We start from the raw sequence: 25,645 nt of genomic DNA, 5'->3' as shown, positions 1-25,645 counted from the left end.
ATATCAGAGTTGTGGAATGTTCCTTGTACACAACAGGGGTTTGGGGGTTTCAATGTACATGGCATATCTTATAGAGTGTTCCCAGTATATTAAAGACCTTGTGTACTAATACTGATATTGTGCCTGTCTTTTGGGTGCTCCTGGCATAGGGCCAACCTTGTGGCATGTTCCTAGTATACAGCAGATCTTGCAGGGAGTGCCCGGTATATGGCAGATCTTGTAGGGAGTGCCCGGTATATGGCATCTTGTAGGGTGTGCACGGTATGTGGGAGATCTTGTAGGGTGTGTCCGGTATATGGCATCTTGTAGGGTGTGCACGGTATGTGGGAGTTCTTGTAGGGTGTGCTTGGTGTATGGCAGATTTTGTAGGGTGTGTCCGGTATATAGCAGATCTTGTAGAGTGTGTCCGGTATATGGCATCTTGTAGGGTGTGCACGGTATGTGGGAGATCTTGTAGGGTGTGCTTGGTGTATGGCAGATTTTGTAAGGTGTGCCCGGTATATGGCAAATCTTGCAGGATGTGCCCGGTATATAGCAGATCTTGTAGGGTGTGTCCGGTATACAGCAGATCCTGTAGGGTGGGACCGGTATACAACAGATCTTGTAGGGTGTGCACGGTATGTGGGAGATCTTGTAGGGTGTGCCTGGTATATGGCAAAATCTTGTAGGATGTGCCCGGTATATAGCAGATCTTGTAGGGTGTGCTCGGTATACAGCAGATCCTGTAGAATGTGCTCAGTAGAAATCAGATCTTGTAGGGTGTGCCTGGTATACAGCAGATCCTGTAGGGTGTGCACTGTATACAACAGATACTGGTAACGAAGTTACCGCTACAGAGCAGTACCAGAAGACCGCAGCGTCTGATGGCTCCTGCTTCGCCACTGAAAAGTACTTATCCAGCATATTAAAGGTGTTTGTTTTCTTTCAGCAGGACAGAGGTTAATAGGCCATGTGGAAATCCCTGCTCTCAGCTGTGCTCAGTTAGCCACTACTCCCTACTATAAAAGCTAGGCCTTCAGGCCAGATCCTTGTCTGAGATAGCACTTGCTAGACAGATCTGGAGTAGTGAGGGGCTGGTGTCTGGAGAGCTGGAGGAGTTTATTGTGTCACAGTTGTTTGGTTTGTACCCTTGGAAATTCCTTATCCTTACCTGCCTTATTTTCCTCCACCTTCCTTCACACCCTGGTGAATACCTCTATTATTTGTGAGAGTATATTTTTTGTGAGTGGAGTTTTCTTTTACCCTTGTCTTGGTTCCCCTGTTTGTAGGGTTTATGTACTTCGGTACACGGTAGCGCCTCTCTCCCCCAGGTGGGGAAGGGGACAGATGTAGGGCTGCAGTTAGGAGACAGGGCCTCGGCATCTTTGCCATCTGAGGTATCCTGGGGAACAGGGTGAGTTAGGGCGCCCCCTAGTGCTAGGGCCAGGAAAGATGCCCCTGGTCCCAGTTTCAAGTCGTGACAGGGTGTGACCGGTATACAACAGATCCTGTTGGGTGTGCCCGGTATATATCAGATCCTGAAGAATTCGCCCGGTATACATTAGATCTTGTAGGGTGTGCCTGGTATACAGCAGATCCTGTAGGGTGTGCCTGGTATACAGCAGATCCTGTAGGGTGTGCCCGGTATGCAACAGATCCTGTAGGGTGTGACCGGTATACAATAGATCTTGTCGGGTGTGCCCAGGATACAGCAGATCATGTAGAATGTGCCCAGTATACATCAGATCTTGTAGGGTGTGCCCGGTATACAACAGATCCTGTAGGGTGTGCCCTATATACAGCAGATCCTGTAGAATGTGTCCGGTATACAGCAGATTCTGTAGAATGTGCCCGGTATGCAGCAGATCCTGTAGGGTGTGCCTTTTATACAGCCGATCCTGTAGAATGTGCCCGGAATACAACAGATCTTGTAGGGTGTGCCCGGTATACAGCAGATCCTGTAGGGTGTGCTGGTATACAGCAGATGTTGTATAATGTGCCCAATATACAGCAGATCCTGTAGGGTGTGCCCGGTATACAGCAGATCCTGTAGGGTGTGCCCGGTATACAGCAGATCCTGTAGGGTGTGCCCAGTATACAGCAGATCTTGGAGAACATAAAGAAACCAAGAGTTTTTAAATCCTAAAGTATAAACAAGTAATGTATCTAATAATAATCACAAATGTCCAGGAAAATAACTATCAAAATATCTTTAATAATAATACAAAACACACACTAGACATGAAAAAATATAAACACATACAATACAAAGAAAAAAGAAATAATTGGATTGGTCTAATGAACGACAATGCAAACTGGCGGGGGTGAGCAATCCTACAATAAGAGGGGAGAGGCACTCAAAAATGTAAACAATCTATCCCAGCAACCAAATATGCAAGCTGGAAGGCACAAGTGTGCATAGTTACCAAAAAAGAGTGACCATAAAATAGCCCTCATATCATTTGGGAAAATACACCAAGGATCACAGGAGCTACTCCATTATAATATAGGCCATGTGGTAGGATAATCATACCCCCATGACTCCCAGAGTTAAAAGTGCCAATAGTGCACATACATACAAAAACATGTCTTACCCAGGAAAGCCAGACACCCACCGCACAGATACCCCAACACGCGTTTCACCGCTGCTTCTTCAGGGGGCAGTGTGCAAATGTGCAATATTCAGAGGTTAAATACCCCCATGTGAAAAGCATGACCCAAACACCTGCATAGAACAAGGCCAGCTCCAGCCGCGTCTAACGAGCGCATGTGGACGAGGCCCACCACAGCCAATCATCCCAGCTGGCGTCAGGAAGCGGTGAGTGTCGGGACAGAGTTCCCATAGCAACGTATGCACTCACCGCATAGAATAGACGCCGCTGTGAATCAGAGGCGGAGGGGACATCAGAGCGCATGCGCTACCCGCGGCGGAAGGTAACCGCGCCGTAATGCATGCAGGGGAGAGGGGTTGCCAGGACAACATCTAAACCATGCTGCACAGCGCCCAGAAAGACGCGTAAGAAGGGCGGAAGTAGGGAAGCGGACATATCGCATATGGGCAGCAGCGCTGTTAGACATACCAAGTGAACAATGATAATTTTATACAAATAAGAGCGCCGCAACACATATGTAAGTATAATACAGTACATTAATCCATTTAATAGAAAAAAATAAATAATAGCATGTATCCAAATGTCCACAATGTGCAGCTGATTTTAAAGATGATGCAGGTAAAGGGTCCTGATCCCAGATAGTTCAGATATTTGCGTACTGTGTATTTTCACAGCCATTCCTCTGGAACAGATGGACCTTCAGGCGCTCGTTAGACGCGGCTGGAGCTGGCCTTGTTCTATGCAGGTGTTTGGGTCATGCTTTTCACATGGGGGTATTTAACCTCTGAATATTGCACATTTGCACACTGCCCCCTGAAGAAGCAGCGGTGAAACGCGCGTTGGGGTATCTGTGCGGTGGGTGTCTGGCTTTCCTGGGTAAGACATGTTTTTGTATGTATGTGCACTATTGGCACTTTTAACTCTGGGAGTCATGGGGGTATGATTATCCTGCCACATGGCCTATATTATAATGGAGTAGCTCCTGTGATCCTTGGTGTCTTTTCCCAAATGATATGAGGGCTATTTTATGGTCACTCTTTTTTGGTAACTATGCACACTTGTGCCTTCCAGCTTGCATATTTGGTTGCTGGGATAGATTGTTTACATTTTTGAGTGCCTCTCCCCTCTTATTGTAGGATTGCTCACCCCCGCCAGTTTGCATTGTCGTTCATTAGACCAATCCAATTATTTCTTTTTTCTTTTGTATTGTATTGTATGTGTTTATATTTTTTTCATGTCTAGTGTGTGTTTTGTATTATTATTAAAGATATTTTGATAGTTATTTTCCTGGACATTTGTGATTATTATTAGATACATTACTTGTTTATACTTTAGGATTTAAAAACTCTTGGTTTCTTTATGTTCTCCATATAGCTATATTGAGTTTTCCTTTTAATATGGTCATTATATATGGTCAGTTCTGGTATGTCATTATACAGCAGATCTTGTAGGGTGTGCCTGGTATACAGCAGATCTTGTAGAATGTGCCCGGTATGCAGCAGATCCTGTAGAATGTGCCTGGTATACAGCATATCCTGTAGGGTATGTCCGGTATACAGCAGATCCTGTAGGGAGTTCCTGGTACACAGCAGATCCTGTAGGGTGTGCCTGGTATACAGCAGATCTTGTAGAATGTGCCTGGTATACAGCAGAACCTGTAGGGTGTGCCTGGTAAACAGCAGATCCTGTAACGTGTGCCCAGTATAGAGCAGATCTTGTAGAATGTGTCCGTTATACAGCAGATCCTGTAGAATGTGCCCGGTATGCAGCAGATCCTGTAGGTTGTGCCTTGTATACAGCCGATCCTGTAGAATGTGCCCGTTATACATCAGATCTTGTAGGGTGTGCCCATTATACAGCAGATCCTATAGAGTGTGCCCGGTATGTAGCAGATCTTGTAGCATGTGCCCGGTATGCAGCAGATCCTGCAGGGTGTACCCAGTATACAGCAGATCTTGTAGGGTGTGCCCGGTATACAGAAGATCCTGTAGGGTGTGCCCAGTATACAGCAGATCTTGTAGGTGTGCCCGTTGTACAGCAGATCCTGTAGGGTGTGCACGTTATACAGCAGATCCTGTAGGGTGTGCCCATTATACAGCAGATCCTGTCCTGTATGGTGTGCCTGGTATACAGCAGATCCTGTAGGGTGTGCCTGGTATACAGCAGATCCTGTAGGGTGTGCCCGGTATACAGCAGATCCTGTCGTGTAGGGTGTGCCTGGTATACAGCAAATCCTGTAGGGTGTGCCCAATATACAGCAGATCTTGTAGGGTGTGTCCGGTATACAACAGATCCTGTAGGGCGTGCCTGGTATACAGCAGATCCTGTAGGGTGTGCCTGGTATACAGCAGATCCTGTAGGGTGTGGCCAGTATTCAACAGATCCTGTAGGGTGTGCCCAGTATACAGCAGATCCTGTCCTGTAGGGTGTGCCTGGTATATAGCAGGTCCTGTAAGGAGTGCCCAGTATACAGCAGACCTTGTAGGGTGTGCCCGGTATACAACAGATCCTGTAGGGTGTGCCTGATATACAGCAGATCCTGTAGGGTGTACCTGGTATACAGCAGATCCTGTAGGGTGTGCCTGGTATACAGCAGATCCTGTAGGGTGTAGCCGGTATACAGCAGATCCTGTAGGGTGTGCCTGGTATACAGCAGATCCTGTAGGGTGTGACTGGTATACAGCAGATCCTGTAGGGTGTGGCCGGTATACAGCAGATCCTGTCCTGTAGTGTGTGCCTGGTATACAGCAGGTCCTGTAGGGAGTGCCCAGTATACAGCAGATCCCGTAGGGTGTGCCCAGTATACAGCAGATCCTGTCCTGTAGTGTGTGCCTGGTATACAGCAGGTCCTGTAGGGAGTGCCCAGTATACAGCAGATCCCGTAGGGTGTATCTGGTACACAGCAGATCCTGTAGGATGTGCCAGGTATACAGCAGATCCTGTAGGGTGTGCCCAGTATACAGCAGATCCTGTTCTGTAGAGTGTGCCTGGTATACAGCATGTCCTGTAGGGAGTGCCCAGTATACAGCAGATCTTGTAGGGAGTGCCTGGTATACAACAGATCCTGTAGGGTGTGCCCGGTATACAGCAGATACTGTAGGGTGTGCCCGGTATACAGCAGATCCTGTAGGGTGTGCCTGGTATACAGCAGATCCTGTAGGGTGTGCCTGGTATACAGCAGATCCTGTAGGGTGTGGCCGGTATACAGCAGATCTTGCAGGGTGTTCCCGATATACAACAGATCCATCCTGTAGGGTGTGCCTGGTATACAGCAGATCCTGTAGGGTGTGGCCGGTATACAGCAGATCCTGTAGGGTGTGCCTGGTATACAGCAGATCCTGTAGGGTGTGGCCGGTATACAGCAGATCCTGTAAAGTGTGCCCGGTATACAGCAGATCTTGCAGGGTGTTCCCGATATACAACAGATCCATCCTGTAGGGTGTGCCTGGTATACAGCAGATCCTGTAGGGTGTGGCCGGTATACAGCAGATCCTGTAGGGTGTGCCTGGTATACAGCAGATCCTGTAGGGTGTGCCTGGTATACAGCAGATCCTGTAGGGTGTGCCCAGTATACAGCAGATCCTGTAGGGTGTGCCTGGTATACAGCAGATCTTGCAGGGTGTTCCCGATATACAACAGATCCATCCTGTAGGGTGTGCCTGGTATACAGCAGATCCTGTAGGGTGTGCCTGGTATACAGCAGATCCTGTAGGGTGTGCCTGGTATACAGCAGATCCTGTAGGGTGTGCCCAGTATACAGCAGATCCTGTAGGGTGTGCCTGGTATACAGCAGATCCTGTAGGGTGTGCCCGGTATACAGCAGATCCTGTAGGGTGTGCCCGGTATACAGCAGATCCTGTAGGGTGTGCCCGGTAGACAGCAGATCCTGTAGGGTGTGCCTGGTATACAGCAGATCCTGTAGGGTGTGCCTGGTATACAGCAGATCCTGTAGGGTGTGCCCGGTATACAGCAGATCCTGTAGGGTGTGCCTGGTATACAGCAGATCCTGTAGGGTGTGCCTGGTATACAGCAGATCCTGTAGGGTGTGCCCGGTAGACAGCAGATCCTGTAGGGTGTGCCCGGTAGACAGCAGATCCTGTAGGGTGTGCCCGGTATACAGCAGATCCTGTAGGGTGTGCCTGGTATACAGCAGATCCTGTAGGGTGTGCCTGGTATACAGCAGATCCTGTAGGGTGTGCCTGGTATACAGCAGATCCTGTAGGGTGTGCCTGGTATACAGCAGATCCTGTAGGGTGTGCCTGGTATACAGCAGATCCTGTAGGGTGTGCCCAGTATACAGCAGATCCTGTAGGGTGTGCCTGGTATACAGCAGATCCTGTAGGGTGTGCCCGGTATACAGCAGATCCTGTAGGGTGTGCCCGGTATACAGCAGATCCTGTAGGGTGTGCCCGGTAGACAGCAGATCCTGTAGGGTGTGCCTGGTATACAGCAGATCCTGTAGGGTGTGCCTGGTATACAGCAGATCCTGTAGGGTGTGCCCGGTATACAGCAGATCCTGTAGGGTGTGCCTGGTATACAGCAGATCCTGTAGGGTGTGCCTGGTATACAGCAGATCCTGTAGGGTGTGCCCGGTAGACAGCAGATCCTGTAGGGTGTGCCCGGTAGACAGCAGATCCTGTAGGGTGTGCCCGGTATACAGCAGATCCTGTAGGGTGTGCCTGGTATACAGCAGATCCTGTAGGGTGTGCCTGGTATACAGCAGATCCTGTAGGGTGTGCCTGGTATACAGCAGATCCTGTAGGGTGTGCCCGGTAGACAGCAGATCCTGTAGGGTGTGCCCGGTATACAGCAGATCCTGTAGGGTGTGCCTGGTATACAGCAGATCCTGTAGGGTGTGCCTGGTATACAGCAGATCCTATATATCACAAATATCCTTAATCAGGTATTAAAGCCTCATAAATCAGGAAACAATACAACATTCCCCATGTATAAAAGGGGGAAGAAAAGGGGGGCATACAAAGAAAATAAAATGTTCAATACTTTATTATGACATGATATTTTGAAAAAATTAGTATAACCACAAAAATCTATTAAGATACAGGGTAAATCTCAAATAAAAACAAAGCAGCTACAGGGCAAAAAAGAGTATAATAGACACAAATCACATATGATTTAATCAGGCAAAAAATGGTATAGTCTTATATTCCCATGATTAACAAATGTAAGCGTATGTAATTATATCAGGAAGAAAATAAAGTGCAACAAGTGCCAAAGAAGGCTACAAAAAAATTACCATAAGATGCAAAAAGATGTCAAAGGGCCACAATCATGTGCAGAATATATATAAAGTTCACAATAAAGTGCAAAAAGTGCTAAAGACATATGGCCATATGAAGGCCTAATAGTCACCATAAGTAATCTTATATGGAAATGCTATCGAAATGCAGCCCTAATTTATCATGCTACGTCTATATCAATGCCAGACAGGCACATATATACCACATAAGTAAGGTGACATATACCTCAGGTAAGTATGGAAATGAGCAAATAAACTAATAAACCTTACATTGGTGCCAAAAACTGTATACCACGCCCGTGCCGTAACCCCGACAGCGCCGTTTCGCCTACCAGGCTTCTTCCATACGTTGCACACGGCAGTGGTATTTCCTAACGGCGATGCCCCCTGTCAGCTGGATAATGGTCATTAAAATTGCTTTATAAAAAAAAATGATGGTGATAACTTGTCTGCATATTCCCAGATCATCTAAAAAATTATTAATCAAGACCTTTCGAAACAATTTACGGGGCTTAAAGTTAACATTTTGGTACCTGACAACACTGGACACATTCAGATCTCTTGTGAAGTCCGTACATCGATGGGTCAGAGAGGAGGAGTTACATAATATCAGAGCAGGTGGATTACTGTTAGGACTTGTAATTCTCTAGGGAAAACGTATTCTTTTAGTGATATAAGCCCTTTAAGGCCATTATTCACTTTCTCTATTTTTTGTAGCGCTTCATACATTTTGTTTTCTTTAAAAGATATTTTATTTCCCATCGCGTATTATCCGCCATGATGACATTTGAAAGTTCTGTAAGAATTAGAAAGGTCATTACCAGAACATTTATCCATCATTTGACAGCATTCCAGATTAAATGACTCTGCGTCTGGAGCGAAGGAGATAAAGCCCATTACAATCACGCCTAATAAACAACTGTAGATGTGCGGGATAATACACAGTAACAAAAAGATGTATTTATCTGCAGATGGCTGCAAAGTTTATGAGAAAGTATCAGAACATTTCCATACTGCAGTTCTACAGAAATGGATACTTATAATACCCAATATATAATCTGTGGACATGAGGAACAGCATTACTTCTGCATGTTATATAACATGAGTTATGCATTTTTCATCAGCTCTAACCTCTGCAGCGTTTCTTTCTAATTTTCAGTTGTCTCTGAGCCGGTGGGTGGAGAATAGTTGCTATGAAGTCTCCTATACACAGTACACACAGACATGATGGATTCATGCTCCCTTGAATCTATGTTTTACCTTTTTAGAAGCAGCAGTAGCATGGAAGACATTATGCAGCGGTACTGATTAGTGTAGCTGTAAATCCAGCTCTGTTGTGATATAAAACAACTACCAGAAAGCAGCAACAGCATGAAGGGCAGTATACAGCAGCACTAAGCAGTGTAGCTGTGAATCTAATTTGAGGTGATATAAAGGACCTACCAGAAAGCAGTTGCATGGAGGACAGTATACAGAAGCACTGAGCAGTGTAGTTTTGAATCCAGCTATTTGGTGATATAAAGCACCTACTAAAAAGTAGTAGCAGCATGGAGGGCAGTAATAAGCAGTGTAGCTGTGAATCTAGTCTGAGATAATATAAAACACCTACCAGAAAGCACCAGCAGCATGGAAGACACTATACAGTAGTACTGAGCAGTGTAGCTGTGAATGTAATCTGACCTGTATTGTTTAAGATTATTGTACTTGTTTTCATTATGTATACCCCTCCTCACATGTAAAGCGCCATGGTATAAATGGCGCTATAACAATAAATAATAATAATAATAATAATAATAATGTGATATAAGACACATACCAGAAAGCAGCATCATGGAGGACAGTATACAGCAGTACTGAACATTGTGGCTGTGACTCCAGCTCTGCAATGGAAAATAAAATCTCCCAAGAAAGCAGCAGTGTCTACATATCTCATATGTCTCTCACTCTGCTCCTTCCTAACCCTCCCCCTTATGAATTTCAATAGGCAGATTTAATCTGATCCCTCAGTGAGCTGACAATCTATTTTAAGCAAAATGGATTTTAGCAGCTGAATGATGAGATTAGCAAGAAGTGGTTGAAGATGTGAATAAAGTAGCAGCTTTCTCTTGCAACATATATTACAAGGCATCTTACATCTGCTTGTACTAATGAGTTATTCAAAGTTTGTTAAATGACAGTGATCATTTAACTATGGAGGATCCATCCTGACCATGTATTGATTTTATTGTGAATTGTGTAATACTTTATTTCTCCTATGGGGGAGCTGCAGGGAAATTCAATGCTTGCTGAAGGATTCATTAACACATTTTAACTGATTACTGGGGGGCCTAATGCTGCAATCTATGGAATGACCCAACAGGAAGTGTTATATTGCTCTGCAGCGCCACAACAGGGAAAATTGAGAATTGCATCTAGATGATGAATTCAATAAGATGTCTATCTTATACATAATTATACCAAGTCCTCCATAGGGCGATACTCTTTGTATCTGTTGCCAGGCAATGAGGGGAGTCATATGCAAGCACCATTATGTATCTCCTAGGATGCACATTTTGTACCCGCTGGAGTACATGGTAATTACAGCTACATCTGTGGTTACAATGCAGAATAAAAGTATGGATTTGGTCAAACTATTTGACCAAGTCAGATTTTAGGAAAACCCAACATGGGCTTTTGTTTTTGGAGACATCTGTAGGTTGGTAGTGGGGTGAATCTCTCCCTCCACTCTGGGTTTTGGGAGTGGCCCATGTCCACGATTCACATTGAAACTATGTGTTGAGGTTGGGTGTGTCAGTGTTTTGTTTGCAAGCTGCAGAGCAGGAGGCTCTGTGTGATACAGACCTGTGTGAGATTAACACAGAGCAAAGGGAAACAAAGATTTGACGCACCCAAGAGGTATACTGCGGTGCAGTTGCCCACAGGAATGGCTTTTGATACGGATTGTTTGGATGACCCGGTTGCGATCCGGAGGACAATGTTTACCTTTATTTGTGAGATTTTGGAAATGAATACGTTTTATGTTGAACTCTCTTGGGTCACTGCCTTTCTATCTCACTGTGTGAACACCGCCGCACTACACTGTCCTCCAATAATCTCTAAAACATAGCCATGGCTGGTTTGCTACTTGAATAAGGCTGCCTGGTACTCCAACGGACCCCATAGTATAAGGTGAAGTAAATTATATATTTATTGATTATTTTAACAAAAGGAATTTGCAAGCTTGACCCTAATTTCAGGGAAGGATTAAGGCTCTCACATGTCTTGTTTTTCTTAGGACGTCCCCAATCTTTCCACGGCTGTGTGTTTCACTTAGAATGCATGTTCCTGATAGACCTGGATTAGAAGGATTTGCCCAGATAGATTCCTGTAACTGTTTTAATGCATACATAATTGAAAAAGAAGCGAGACGGAGCTTATAGAGGTCAAGGAAAGGGCAAGTTCTGAGAATGGCACAGAAGCCGGAGCTCAGTACAGAATTCAGTAGAAGGTCTAGTTTTGACCATTTTCTGGATATTTTCTTTGAGGATTTAGGGCCTAGAGTGAATTAATTAATAGGACTTTAATATTGATGATGACCTATCATAATTGTCAAATTGATGGCAGTCCAACTTCTGGTAACCTCAATGATCGACTGAGGGTAAGGGCTGCAAACTCTGTGAACTCTCTAGCACCATGCATATTGTAGTGTTTGTGCCTGGTATTGCAGCTTAGTCCCATTCCCAAGGCTTCAGAAAGCTGCAGTACCAGGCTCAACCACTATAAAATTTATGGCACTGTGTCCTGTGGGAGCACCACAGCCCCATCAAGCAGCTGATCATGGAGGTGCCAGGAATTGGAAACTATCATAATGGCTCATTCAAAAGATAAAGCATTAATAATAACATTCTGGGGAAAAAAGCAGCCATACTTATTGCAACAGTTGCCAACCATCCTGGTCCAAATCAAGTAAAGATATGTCCCTTGCATTTGAGGTTGGGGTTCTAGTTATAATAATATAATAGAATGCCATCAAGTTATAGGCAAATTGAAAGGGGATGGCCAGTATTTTTATATTGATGACCTATCCTCATTGCAGGGGGGAAATCACTGTCACCCAACCCCACCAATCAGCAGCCAGAAGGTCCTTAACTTAGAACATCACACCTCCATATACTATGCAGTGATTCTTGATACTGCTCTAATTGAATGAAAATCAGTGCGATTATAAGTTTTCCGAACACTGGCCGTGTTTAGTAGTTAAATGAGAATCTGATCTCAATTACAAAGGATCAGTCATTGGATGACCATCCGGCATTTGTGTAGGAAAGTGACTCTCCAAAGTATCTTATTACACTGGCGAGTAAAATATCGCTGCCTCCTTCCAGTGTCCGCAGCATCATCTTCTATCTTATTTACATAGATTTAATGTGTCCTCTTTAAGAGTGAGAGGATTAAGGCTGCAGCCAATACTTAAGGAAAGCCGTGTTTCGTCTAAGCATCTTACAAGGTGCAGATGGCAATGGATTTAGAGAAGCATCTAAAAGTGTGTGTATTTTTTTAGGCAAAGAAAAAAAAAATATATATATATATGTACATATATATATATATGTACATATATATATATATATATATATATTAATGTTTTACATCTTAAAAATTACATAATGAAAAATGGGCCGATGCAAAGTTTGGGCACCCTGCATACCTAGTAGTATCTCCTTTTGCAAGTATCACAGCTTGTAAACACTTTTTGTAGCAAGACAAGAGTCTTTCAGTTCTTGTTTGAGGGATTTTCTTCCATTCCTCCTTGAAGAATCCCTCCAGTTCTGTGAGATTCCTGAGTCGTCTTACATCCTCTGCTATTTTGAGGTCTTGCCACAGATTTTCAATGATGTTCAGATCAGGGGACTATGAGGGCCATTGTAAAACCTTCAGCTTGCGCCTTTTGAGGTCATGTATTGGGGATTGTGACGTGTGTTTAGGATTATTATCCATTTGTAGAAGCCGTCCTCTTCCTCTTTTCACCTTCAGCTTTATTACAGATGGTGGTATGTTTGCATCAAGAGTTTGTTGAAATGTCATTGAATCCATTTTTGTTAGGTGTCGAGTTCCTGCCTCTGCACAGGGGGGATCTCAAATTATCTTCGCTGCTGTCTCCCATTCTTCTCCGGCCGCAGCGGAGCCTGCTCAGCGGAGACGTTGGTCCCAGCGTCTAGCTGAGGCTGATACTGGACGACTGGTTACTGCTGCCTTTCCATCTTCTGCCATTGTAGCCAGTACTGGGCAGTGGTGAGCAGACATGTTTGGGACTAAGTCCTGCTCTTCTCTTTCTGAGCATGCCCAGGGCAAGATCTCTCGTTGGAGATCAAGGGTCAGATGCTTAGATACTGCAGCAAATCCCATTGGTCCTTTAGGAAGGTCCTGAAGGTGTTCTTCTGTGGCTGACTCCCATTGGTTCTTCTGGGAAGGTCCTGTTCTTGCTGCAGCTATCAAAGGTTTGCATGGCTGCACAGCCATGGGCTAGTGTACATTTGGAATCGTGTGTGTGTTGAGTGCAAATCGTTCTTTAAAATCCCCTCCCTTGTGTATGACTGTTCGCGAAAGGTGGATGCTTGCTGTCTAGCACCCGACTAAGCTGTCAACATAAAGACACACGAGACAGCGTCTATTGCTGTAACTGCCAGTGCGGCGCCATGCGCTTATAGAGCACTTTCCTATCCCAAGTCTGGGTGGTTAGTGGCGTCCGCCAAAGTGGCACAGCACACACTCTTGTGCTTTAAGTTATATTTTCTGTTACTTTGACACCCCAGTTGCGGTGTCGAGTGCAAGTGGTCTGTACGTACTCTAATCCTGTGTCTTGGGATAGAGTCCTGAGACTCCTTGCTTGGGCCCTGTGACGCAACAGGGTTTGCTTCCTTCACACAGGGTGAAGTTAACCTGTGTGTATCCACATTGTACCGCCATATAGTCCGTCACTACTCAGCAGCAGGTTCCATCTCTGCACGGTGGACCCCGGGCTGCGAACCCACCTTATACCATCTCTCTTATAATTTGGTGCGTTCTGCTAGCTATAACAATTCTTCCCTCTATCCGTGAAATGTTCACTGTGACATTGGCTGCAACACAACCCCAAAGCACGATCGATCCACCTCCATGTTTAATGTTTGGCGAGATGTTCTTTTCCTGAAATTCTGGGCTCTTTTTATCTCCACACATACCTTTGATCATTATGGCCACAGAGTTCTATGCTGCCTCATCGGTCCACAAGACTTGTTTCCAAAGTGCATCAGGCTTGTTTAGATGTTCTTTTGCATACTTCTGATGCTGAATTGTATGCTGAGGATGCAGGAGAGGTTTTTTCTGGTGACTTTTCCATGAAGGCCATTTTTGTGTTGGTGTTTCTGAAGAGTAGAACAAAGTACCACATCTCCGGAGTCTGCTAAATCCTTCTGAAGGTCTTTTGTAGTCAAGCAGGGATCTGATTTGTCTCTACCAATACTACGAGCGTCTCTCACTGAAATTTTTTTTAGTCTTCCAGACTTTCTCATGACCTTCACTGTTCATGGTAACGGCCATTTTTAAATTACATTTCGAACTGAGGGAAGGGCAACTTGAAAACGCTTTGCTATCTTCTGGGATGCCGCGATCACTAACGGTTGGGGAATACTCACTTGGAACAGGATAACGTAGACAGGCACGGTTTTTTACATATACAGTCTATTTTGGTTTAGTCAAGCATCATAAACCGCGGTAGGCCATGTTACCATCACAGACCTCACATAGTCCTTAACACTTCATAGTATACGGCTTCGAGATGCAGTAACTAAACACACCGGACCTCTTTGTCCAGTTACCGTGGGTGACCGCACAGTTCATTAACTGACCCCTGTCAGTGCACACAGTTCCCCATACTCTGGGTTACTTTCTAGGAGCTCCTGTTCCACACACTGATTCGTGTCAGTACTCTCTCTCCCAGTGAAGCTGTCTTACTGGGATCACCGTCCTTGTGACCAGGGCACTCACGGCAGTCCAGACCCGCAGAAGAAACAGTAGCTTCCCCAATGCAGTGCCATCACAGACTCTGCACATTGACCTTTCCATGTGCTATTCAGGAAGTCCTACTCCCAGGATCTTCCAACACAGGATGTGCTATTCAGGAAATCCTACTCTTAGGATCTTCCAACACATAGGCCTCCAGGTCCAAGACCTCACCATGTGCTCTTCAGGAAGTCCATCCCCACCTGGGACCTTCCAGCACATAGACCTTCCAGGACCTTACACACTCTCCACACCTTGGTCACATTATGTACCTGTAACCACTTCCTCAGGTGGGAGGTGTGTGTAGTTAGTCAGACCCTCCCAGCTCTCCTACTAACCCTGTAAGCCTCCCTATAAAGCTATGCAAATACAACTCCTATGGAACTATAAGTCCCAGAACAATACTGGCTTACAGCACAGACTCCCTCTGCGACACATACCGGTCATTTACAATCATGTCGGACACTGTTCACAAACCCAATTACGCCTCCGTGCATATCCTAAGGAGCCCATACAGTGCCCCCTAGCGGCAGCATGGGTCACTGCATCACACTTCTTATAGCCTTCTTCTGCTTTGTGGGCCTCCACCATTTTCAGAGTGATCGGCATCTGCTTAGAAGAACCCATGGCTGCTGTTTTTTGGCACGAGGTTTCTAAAGCTGGGAAACTTACATCGCCTGACCTTTCCTTACAATGAAAGTGAACGAGCAATAACCCTAACAGGCTAAATAAGGTTTGAAACCTTGGTCAAAGTTATCTGAGCCCACAAATCCCCAAGGGTGCCCAAACGTTTGCATCGGCCCATTTTCCTTTTTCTAATTTTTGAAAGAAATGACTATATATATTTTTTGGTTAAAATACAAAGGAAATGTTTCATCTGTAACTTTAGGCCTTTTAGGGTATGTGTCCACGTTCAGGATGGCCGGCGCTTTGGACGGGGCAGAAAACTCGCTCCGCCCAAAGCTCCGCCCCCTTCGTAAACGCGATGATGCCGGATGTGTTCATTGCACACATCCGGAATCATCGCACCCCACACATAGGGCCCTGTGTGTTACCTTGCGGCGGCACAGCGTCGCCGCAAGGTAATCGGACATGCTGCGATCTAAAAAGACGCGCCGCATGCCCGGAATCGCAGGGCCACCGGATGCGTGTTACCACGCATAGTGGAGACGGGATTTCATAAAATCCCCTGCACTATGCTGTAACATCTGGACGCAGCGTTTCCTGAACGTGGAAACATACCGTTAGAGATAATTTTTTTCTTCAACTTGCTTAACTGTTCACATAGCAGTAATTTTGACTAGGGGTGCCCAAACTTTTACATGCCACTGTATGTCATATGTATGTAAATTTGGCACGATGGACAACCCTAGAACAGTCTACAATGAAGGTAACAGATACAGCTTAAAGCATATTTGTTGATCCAGGAGATTTTTCAGAATAAGCTGTTTTGTGTGTATACATGAGGAATGACACTATCTTTGGCCACTACATGACTTCGATTCAGTAATTTTCTCCTCTGCAGACTCTATATCTAATTTTCAGTTGTCTCTGAACTAATGGGTGAAGACTAGCTGCCATGATGTCTCCCATACAGAGCTCACACAGACATGAGTGATTCCTGATTCTAAGTAGCACTTGTTCAGAAGCAGCAGTATGGAGGACATTATACAACAGTTCTGATCAGTGTAGCTGGGAATCCAGCTCTGTGCGTGAGATAAAACAGTTGCTAGAAAGCAGCAGTACCATAGAGAATATTACACAGCATTACTAAGCAATCTACAGTAGCTGTCAATCAGCTCTGGTGTGAGATATGAAAAAGAGATTGAGCAGCATCCATACATAAGAGTAGAGTGTCTTTATTAGACCAGCAACATCTGGTGCAGTTGGTGTCGGCAGATACTTAGTGACATACTGCTGAACCAATAAAGAATCTTTCTGCACCTTGCTCTTCTACAGACATGTTAAACTACCCATTATTTTTAAAATGTTGGGATTTTTTATGTGCTGGCAGAATCTGGGCTGTTGGACCTGCACAACTTGGCACGATTATAGTGTTTACTTTGCTTGTGCCGTCTTTCTTTCTTTTGTTAGAGATCAAATAAGCACTTAGGTTAAGTTCATTTTCTAGAGCACAAACAAGTTTTAATTGGAGAAGTTCTGCTCCAAAAACTATAGAAAAATACTTAGTGTCAACATACACTTTGTAGAAGGTAGCAGCTTGGAGGACAGTTTATAGCAGTACTGAGCAGAGTAACTGTGAATCCAGTACTTGTGTGAGATAAAACAAGTGCAAAAAAAGCAGCACTGGTCTGCCTCTCTCTCCTTTTGCTCTTCTTTCTTCTCCTCCTTGAAGCTGCTCTTGGTGGAATCCACTCTAAATCAAGTACTATCCAATCCAAAGGCTACGAAAAACCCTTCTGGGATAACAAAAAAATTCTAAAAGTTTTCAAAACATCTTCAACTCCCCCACATACTCCTGAAAATATCAACCATCACCTAATATTTTTTCCTTTGAAAAAAAAAATTGTTTTTGACAACTCTCAAAAATTATTGTCCCAATTTTTCTTTTTGCAGAATTCGTATTTTTTTCAAATCTTGCGACTTTTGTCTTCAATCGGTCAACTTTTTTTTCAAAAGTGGGTCAAGATTGAGTGTGGATGACAGATTCATCATGACTTATGCCAAAAAAATTGGTGTAAATTACAGAAGATACATCTCCCTGTCTGGAGAATTCTTGGAAACAGGTGCCAAAGTCATTGGGATTCCATTTAGTGAATTTGTCACGTCTTGTTCCAGCTCACTGTTAATCACAGCACTAGTCTTGATGAATCGGGCAACAGTGTCCTGATTGGACAATTCAGCTCCTCCTGAGGATAGGCAAAGCATTGCATGATCCAAGTATGATTGATGATAGCTATGGTCCTCCAAGACAAAGTTACTTGGTGCTCCATATAGGACAAATGGTTTATCTAGGAAGGTGACCTTTTTTTGGCTTGTTCTCCTCCTTTCCCCCTAGGTTTACATGGTCTATGTAGTGAAGTACAAACTCCTCTGCCCATTAGGCGCGTCACTCATATCTGGACATATGGATGTAATAGTCGGCTCATTATATACAGCGTAATAAGGCCAGCGGCAGAAAATCCCATAGTCTGCATTACACTGTGCTTAGGGGAAAGCAGGCCATTGAGCAAAAGGTAAAATATAGGTCTAGCATGATTTTTTTCCTGCGCTGACCCAGTTGCTAACAGCCTGCTCGACATGTGCTCCTCTCCCAGTAATCCTCGTTTTTATCAGCTTAAAAGCCAGATTGGTTGCTGAATATTAGAAAGCAGAAGTAAAACAATAAACAGGATGATGGATCACAAAAATCCCATGTGCAGGACTGAATATCGCAAGAGAAGAAGAGGTAACATCAGCTGGAGATGACTAGTGCTGATGAAGATGGAGCAGAGACGAATTCGTCATTTGACTGTTCCTGATAAGCACTGTAAGAAGCCTTCTCAGTTCTCACCATAAACATCTGGAATGTGTCCATAAAGGTCAGTATGGACACCTTTGTCACCGGTGCCATAATTTCACATCTTATGACATAGCGATGGTCACTGATCTGTTTATACACCTTCAACATTGCTCTAATGCCCAGGATCTATCCTGGTTGTTAACCCCCATAGATGTCATAGTCACTGCTTCGATTTTGACTGTAGCATCTAAGTGGTTAGACAGAAGGAGAAGGCTTCCTCTGTTATCTCATCTACAATCAGCAACTGCCCTTGAGAGGACTTTCTAAAGAGATAGCTTTCTCCATAATGGAGTTATTCATGGGACTAGAAATGAGCAAAAAAAAAAATTCACTCTGCCCTGGTTTGAGGTTCAGGGAAGAGTATGACTAAGACTCATGTGAAGACAAAGGCAGGAGCCTAGGAAGAGGAAGAAGAACCTCGGATGCCAAAGAGAAGTTTGCAGGTGCAGAAGTGAACACTGTCCTGGCCTGGTTGCCCCGAAACTGAAGGACTGGAGTAGTCCAGATGTTTTTGCTCATGTCTACATGAGACCTCCTGTTTGTGGGTGCCACTCCTGCTGCCTACTCGTGGGCATGGTCAGTGATACATGAGGGTTTATAGTGGACTGGAGGTCTAAATACATATTGAAGCAGAGTGACACATATCCTATCATTAGATATATAACATAAGAAGAAAAAGAATAAGGAGATACCATCTTTAGCGAAGATTTGGGAAGAGTGGTGGAATTTCAAACCAGGCCTTTGAAGGTGTGGCAATGGAATTGTCCTGCCCATGCAGAGTCCACCTTGTGGAGATTGAGCTTTACATATTCAATGTTGGCTCGTGGAGTGAGAGAGAAAAATCCCTGGTGGAAGGTGGAGGACCTCAGCTGAAATGAGGAGTCTCACAGCTGACTTGTGGTGACACGTCAACAGCTCTTGGAGATAAACTCAAGGGTGAAGGCAGTGGCGTAGGAAGGGGGCTGCGGGGGGGGGCGGGCCGCCCCGGGCGGCACAATGTGGGGGCGGCTATCAGCACGGCTGCGTGCACTCATTCTCTGCTCCTTCCTCCCAGCATTGTGAGGACTGGAGCAGAGCGCTGGCAGTGCGCGCGGCCGTGCAGAGTTGCTGGCTGCAGTGTAGCAGGGGCACACAGTCACACACGCTGTGACTCACCCCCGCATCTGCAGTCAGCAGCAGAAGCTCCGATCCTGCCCCTCCAGCAGCGTCACAGCTCTCACAATGTGAAGAGCCATGGAGGGGCGGGGCTAAATGTCGGGGGCGGAGCCACGGACAAGCAGGAAGAAGAGGCAGAAGGAAATATGAAAATCAGAGCGGGAGACAGAAAAGATGTGAGAACAGAGACAGAAAACAACAGAGAGGCAAGACACAGGTGAGAAGTATATATGTATATATATATATATATATATATATTACATCATTGTCTAAGGGTCACACTTCCGTCTTTCTGTCTGTCCTTCTGTCTTTCTTTCTTTCACGGATATTCATTGGTCGCGGCCTCTGTCTGTCGTCGCTGATTGGTCTCGGCAGCTGCCTGTCATGGCTGCCGCGACCAATCAGCGACGGGCACAGTCCGATTAGTCCCTCCGCTGCAGTCAGTGCCCGGCGCCTGCTCTATACTCCCCACAATCAGCGCCCGCTCCATAATCCCCTCCAGTCACCACTCACACAGGGTTAATAGCAGCGGTAACGGGCCACGGTGTAACGCACTCCGTTACCGCTGCTATTAACCCTGTGTGTCCCCAACTATTTACTATTGATGCTGCCTATGCAGCATCAATAGTAAAAATATGTCATGTTAAAAATAATAAAAAAATGAAAAAACCTGCTATACTCACCCTCCATCGCCTTTCCCGCTCCTCGCAACGCTCCAGTGCCCGCTCCATGCAAGCGGCAGCTTCCGGTGCCAAGGATGGTATGTGAGAAGGACCTGCCATGACGTCACGGTCATGTGACCGCAACGTCATCACAGGTCCTGCGCTCATACCAACCCTGGGACTGGAAGCTGCCTCGTGCGATACAGGGCCAGAATTCATCGGAGGGTGAGTATATGTTTATTTTTTATTTTAAGTCTGTATACTACGTGGCTCTGTGCTGTATACTCCATCACTGGGCAATATACTACGTGGCTGGGCAATATACTACGTGACTGGGCAATATACTACGTGGCTGGGCAATATACTATGTGGCTGGGCAATATGCTACGTGGGCTGTGCAATATACTACATGGCTGTGTTATATACTACGTGGCTGGGCAATATGCTACGTGGGCTGTGCAATATACTACATGGCTGTGTTATATACTACGTGGCTGTGTTATATACTACGTGGCTGTGCTATACGCTATGTGGGCTGTGCTATATACTGCGTGGGCTGTGTTATACACTACGTGGCTGTGCTATATGCTACGTGGGCTGTGTTATATGCTATGTGGGTATGCTATATTTCTCTGCTGTATCTGCATCATGAATCATGCTATGTGTTAAAGGGGGGGCCCACTGAGACTCTTTCGCCCGGGGCCCTCTAACACCGCGGCCGGCGCTGCAGCTTTTTAACGCTATTGACGTGCGGGCCCGCGCCCGTACGTCAATAGTTAACAACAGCCACCAGCCATTTGGAGGCTGGCAGCTGAAGTCGGCCGCAGCGCACACGTCGACGGCTTCTGACATCATTGTCAGTCGCCGGCGAGTGCACGCTTCAGCTGCGTGGAGAAAGCAGGAGCGCGGTCAGGTAAGCAGAACTTGTTTTTTTTTTTTGCAGACCCTATCATGTGTGTTGCCCTATTTTTGGTAACCTTTGTGTGTATTGAGCCGAGGAAGGGGCGCCAAACTCGGGAGCAGCCCCGGGCGGCAAAAGCTCTAGCTACGCCCCTGGGTGAAGGTGAAAGTCTGAAAACCTGGTTCTCAAGTTTAAAGCTAGGATAGACTGTGAGGGCAACCACTAATAGAGGAGATTATGTTTTTGTGTTGCATGTGGCTTTTGATCACTCTTTTGGCTGTCACCTTTTGGCATTCTTTCCAATCCATAAGTCTCTGTGCTATATTGAGGCTGGTTTTGGGAAAGGAGTTTTGACTCTTCCAAAATCACGTCCAAAGGTGGAGGGCAGAGGACAGAACCTATGATGATAAGAATTGCTCTTAAACATTTGGAATTTGGCAGCGATCACCAAGACAAGTTCTTAGAATATTCCCTTACTGACGTGATCTAATTAGTTTGGGATTGTTTTAGGCTTCTATAATGGGAAGAAAAATGATACAAAAAGTCAAAACAAACTATCAGCCATGGGCTTCTTCCTATAAATCTGCACTTCCAGGAGCAATTAAGATCTGATCCGCCTGTTATCTGCAGAGCAGAGCTGCCTTCTTCTCTCAGAGATAATGCATTCTCCTTGTTACTGCTCTGAAATAGGTCAGGAGCAGCTTACACACAGATGCCGCAGCCTCCTCCAGACAGACCCTAGATACACATCTTGGATGAGGAAGATGGGACTATGCAATGATTAATAGGGAGGACCTGCAACCAGCTTATCTCTTACGTGAGGTCTGGGCTTCTATGTAATCACTGGAACGTAAACATAAGCCTCCTAACACAATGTCAGTTTAAGGTCCATCATTCTTTTCTGATGCATTCCATAATGTTTTTTACAGTAATAAAACCTATGACAAAGTTCCAAATCCCCTGCATAGTCATACAGATTAATGATAACATTTTCTCTTCCTACAGCTGCCACTAGGGGGAGCATACTGCATAGACAATAAAAACAGAGTATGCAGTGAGTCCATAAGCTCCCCCTAGTGGCAGCTTCTGATATGTAAAGTTTTATCATTTGATGCTTCATCTATGCTGGAAATTTGGAGCTTTGTATCACCTAAATGAAGCTCCAACAGGTATAAAGATATTATAAGATGTATCCATAAGGAATGTTGGACTTTAAAAAGAAAATTGGTTTAAATAGTAGACACTAAATTTACCTATGTACCCCACTAGTAGGAGTGACCCTTCCAATACTGTCCCCTATGGTACTCTACTAGTAAGGGTGACCCGCCCAATAATACCCCTTATGGTAATACAGTAGCAGAGGTGAACCTTACAATAAAGCCCCCTGTGGTACACCACTAGGAATGTGAGCTCTTCAGCATTGACCTTTGTTATGCCCACTAATAACAGTGACCCATTTTTTTTTGTATTACTCCAAAATAATAATAAAAAAAGAATCTGCTCATCACAAGTTGCTAATTTCTGCATTAATCATCTTGTTATTAACAACCCAGAGTTTTTTTTTTTTAAATCCTTTTTGCAAAAACAGCACCACCCCTGACTTCTGACTTTATGTGGTATTGCAGCTAAGATAAGCCAGGTCACCGTATTAATCTACTTTTGCCCCGGAGCTCTAATGTCACTGTCGGGGATGTAAACAGCCATAAAATTGTATTCGAAATTCCAGCTCCACGGTTATAAAATCTTCATCACAACAACACGCTTCTGGTGCACGCAGCATGTTCACTCTAATGGGGCTGAGAGGCAATACTACACACAACACATAACCTATGGACAGGGGTACCGCTAATTTTGTAAGGAGGCAGTCCCCATTATTTTTTTTTTTTAAATTGTATGCAAAATTAAATACTAAAAAGAAAAAAATATACACTGCTCAAAAAACTAAAGGGAATACTTAAACAACAGAATATAACTCCAAGTAAATCAAACTTCTGTGAAATCAAACTGTCCATTCAGTTGTGGGTCAGTAATGGTGTGGGGTGGCATTTCTTTGGAGGGCTGCACAGCCCTCCATGTGTTTACCAGAGGTGGCCTGACTGCCATTAGGTACCGATATGAGATCCTCAGACCCCTTGTGAGACCATATACTGGTGTGGTTGGCCCTGGGTTCCTCCTAATGCAGGACAATGGCAGCCCTCATGTGGCTGGGGTGTGTCAGCAGTTCCTGCAAGATGAAGGCATTGAAGCTATGGACTGGCTCGCCCGTTCCCCAGACCTGAATCCAATTGAGCACATCTGGGACATCATGTCTCATACCATTCACCAATGTTACTTTGCACCACAAACTGTCTAGAAGTTAGTGGATGCTTTAGTCCAGGTCTGGGAGGAGATCCCTCAGGAGACCATCCGTCGCCTCATTAGGAGCATGCCCAGGCATTGTAGGGAGGTCATACACACACTACTGAGCATCATTGTCTTGAGGCATTTCCACTGAAGTTGGATCAGCCTGTAACTTCATTTTCCACTTTGATTTTGAGCATCATTCCAACTCCAGATCTCCGTGGGATATTAGTTGTGATTTACGTTGATAATTTTTAGATTTCATTGTTCTCAACACATTCCACTATGTAATGAATAAAGACTTACAGCTAGAATATTTTATTCAGTGATATCTAGGATGTGGGATTTTAGTGTTCCATTAATTTTTTTGGAGCAGTGTATATTAAAGGCAGAGGTAATGCCTGTAACAACCCACCGTGCTGCCGATTGCTGGAATTGTCTCCACCTTTTTCGTCGCCCCCATTATTTGTGCTGCTTAATACAGAATCATATGTGATGTAAATGCAAAAAAAAACCTTGTTATAATATATACCTTGCTTAGGAAACCATCTCTTTGGTGTTCACCTCATCGTCTGAATACATTAGTTCGTCCAAACCTCAGATACCAGGGAACAGCACAACATGGAGATGTGAGTCATCTGGGGAAGGAAAGACAGGATTCATTAATATAATCAGTGATTAATATATGTATCAACTTTATATAATTTCTTCAACTTTTCTCCCTATTTCTCAATAATTTTTAAGCCTAACTTATTTTAATGTCATCCTTCCTGTTGTTCAATTGGAACATACACAAACAAGTCTGTGTAGTGCAGAGAGGTAGACTACGGTAGAGCAGATGTAAATTCCTGTAACCACTTCTGGTCACAAAGCTGTATTTACCCACATGGTTGTCACCCAAATGGGAAGATAATTGACTGCTAGGCAGCAAAAAATAATTGTAACAAGAGTTAACAGTTTTTGTGCTGTGCACAAGTCTTGCCCCTTTGGTTCGGAGGACGACCGTACAGGGTGGTGCTGACAAAGCCTTCTAGTTCTTGGCTGCTGGAGGCAGAATTTCCTGAGTGTCGGTTTGCAGAAGAAGGAACCCAAAGTCCATGCGTGCCCACCCAGGTGTATGGTCCACACTATAAAGAAGGTGGACCAGAGAATGATCTAAGGCTACGTTCACATTAGCGTTTTGCGGTGCTGCGTCGGCGACGCAACGCACAACGCATGCAAAAACGCATGCAAAACGCAGCTTTTTGTGACGCATGTGTTCTTTTTTTCATGATTTTTGGCGCAGAAAAAACTGCATCATGCAGCGTTTTCTGTTGCACCAAAAAAAGCATGCATCACAAAATGCAAGACAACGCATGTCCATGCGCCCCCCATGTTAAATATAGGGGCGCATGGCGCATGCGTCGCCGCGGCTGCACCTGACGCAGCCCCGCAAAACGCTAATGTGAACGTAGCCTTAGTGTTGAGCCTAAGAGTCCTTCTCTACCTAATGAGCATTTTGCACACACAGATCAGTGGGACAATTGCCTAATAAACTCGCCTGCGCCTTGAATATTGATGGAGCCGATTATTGTAGTGTACACAGGACCTCTCCGACACATGAAGGAGCTTTAAATGTGAGCCAACACTCACATTGACGCAACCCCAAAAATGGGTCTTTGTGTGGAGATCGAAATCTCTCTCGCTAATTTAAGTGCCTCCTGAAAAAATCATACCAAGACCTTTTTTTATTATCAACATATGTGTCATTCTGATCCTCCTGGCTACAGTCCATCATTTTTAGCCATTTCCCAGATTTGATGGGATTGGATCAAAAATCTTGACAGTTCCAGTAACTAAGGACTGTCGGCAGTCACGTCAGTTTTTATGACACTTTCTGCTTCCATTTCTGCTTCCACCATCTTTACTTTTAGGTATAATGTGTTTTCACTGTTGTTCCCTCTGACATTTCATATGTATAAGATTATACATTATTTGTCATCTACTGCACAATTCAGAAGTATGTTAGTCCTTTGTAATGTCTTTCCGTAATGGCAGCCATTTACTGTCATCAACTTCCGTTTTGTATAGTGTCCATGTTACATCAGGGATGAAAGCCCGTGCCTGTATAATGATAACATTTAGCATTCCTCCGTTCAGTAAGTGATTGTTATGCTGTCCTATGGAAACTGGGTAATGCTGAGCTATCAGAGCATTGAT

The 25,645-nt window shown here is 44.8% G+C and overlaps 1 protein-coding gene across 1 annotated transcript in view; it reads right to left on the bottom strand.

The window, feature by feature from the left end:
- The window catches only part of LRFN5 (leucine rich repeat and fibronectin type III domain containing 5), a 398,470-nt gene that overhangs the window by 133,256 nt on the left and 239,569 nt on the right, over positions 1-25,645 (bottom strand). Inside the window, exon 2 of the mRNA XM_069737629.1 lies at positions 23,979-24,084. The gene's annotated coding sequence lies outside the window, so the exon portion shown is untranslated. The remainder of the gene's footprint in view (positions 1-23,978; positions 24,085-25,645) is intronic.

Source organism: Ranitomeya imitator, chromosome 1 (genome assembly GCF_032444005.1).
Source record: "Ranitomeya imitator isolate aRanImi1 chromosome 1, aRanImi1.pri, whole genome shotgun sequence".
Taxonomy (NCBI): Eukaryota; Metazoa; Chordata; class Amphibia; order Anura; family Dendrobatidae; genus Ranitomeya; species Ranitomeya imitator.
This window is presented reverse-complemented; position numbering and strand designations above follow the sequence as displayed.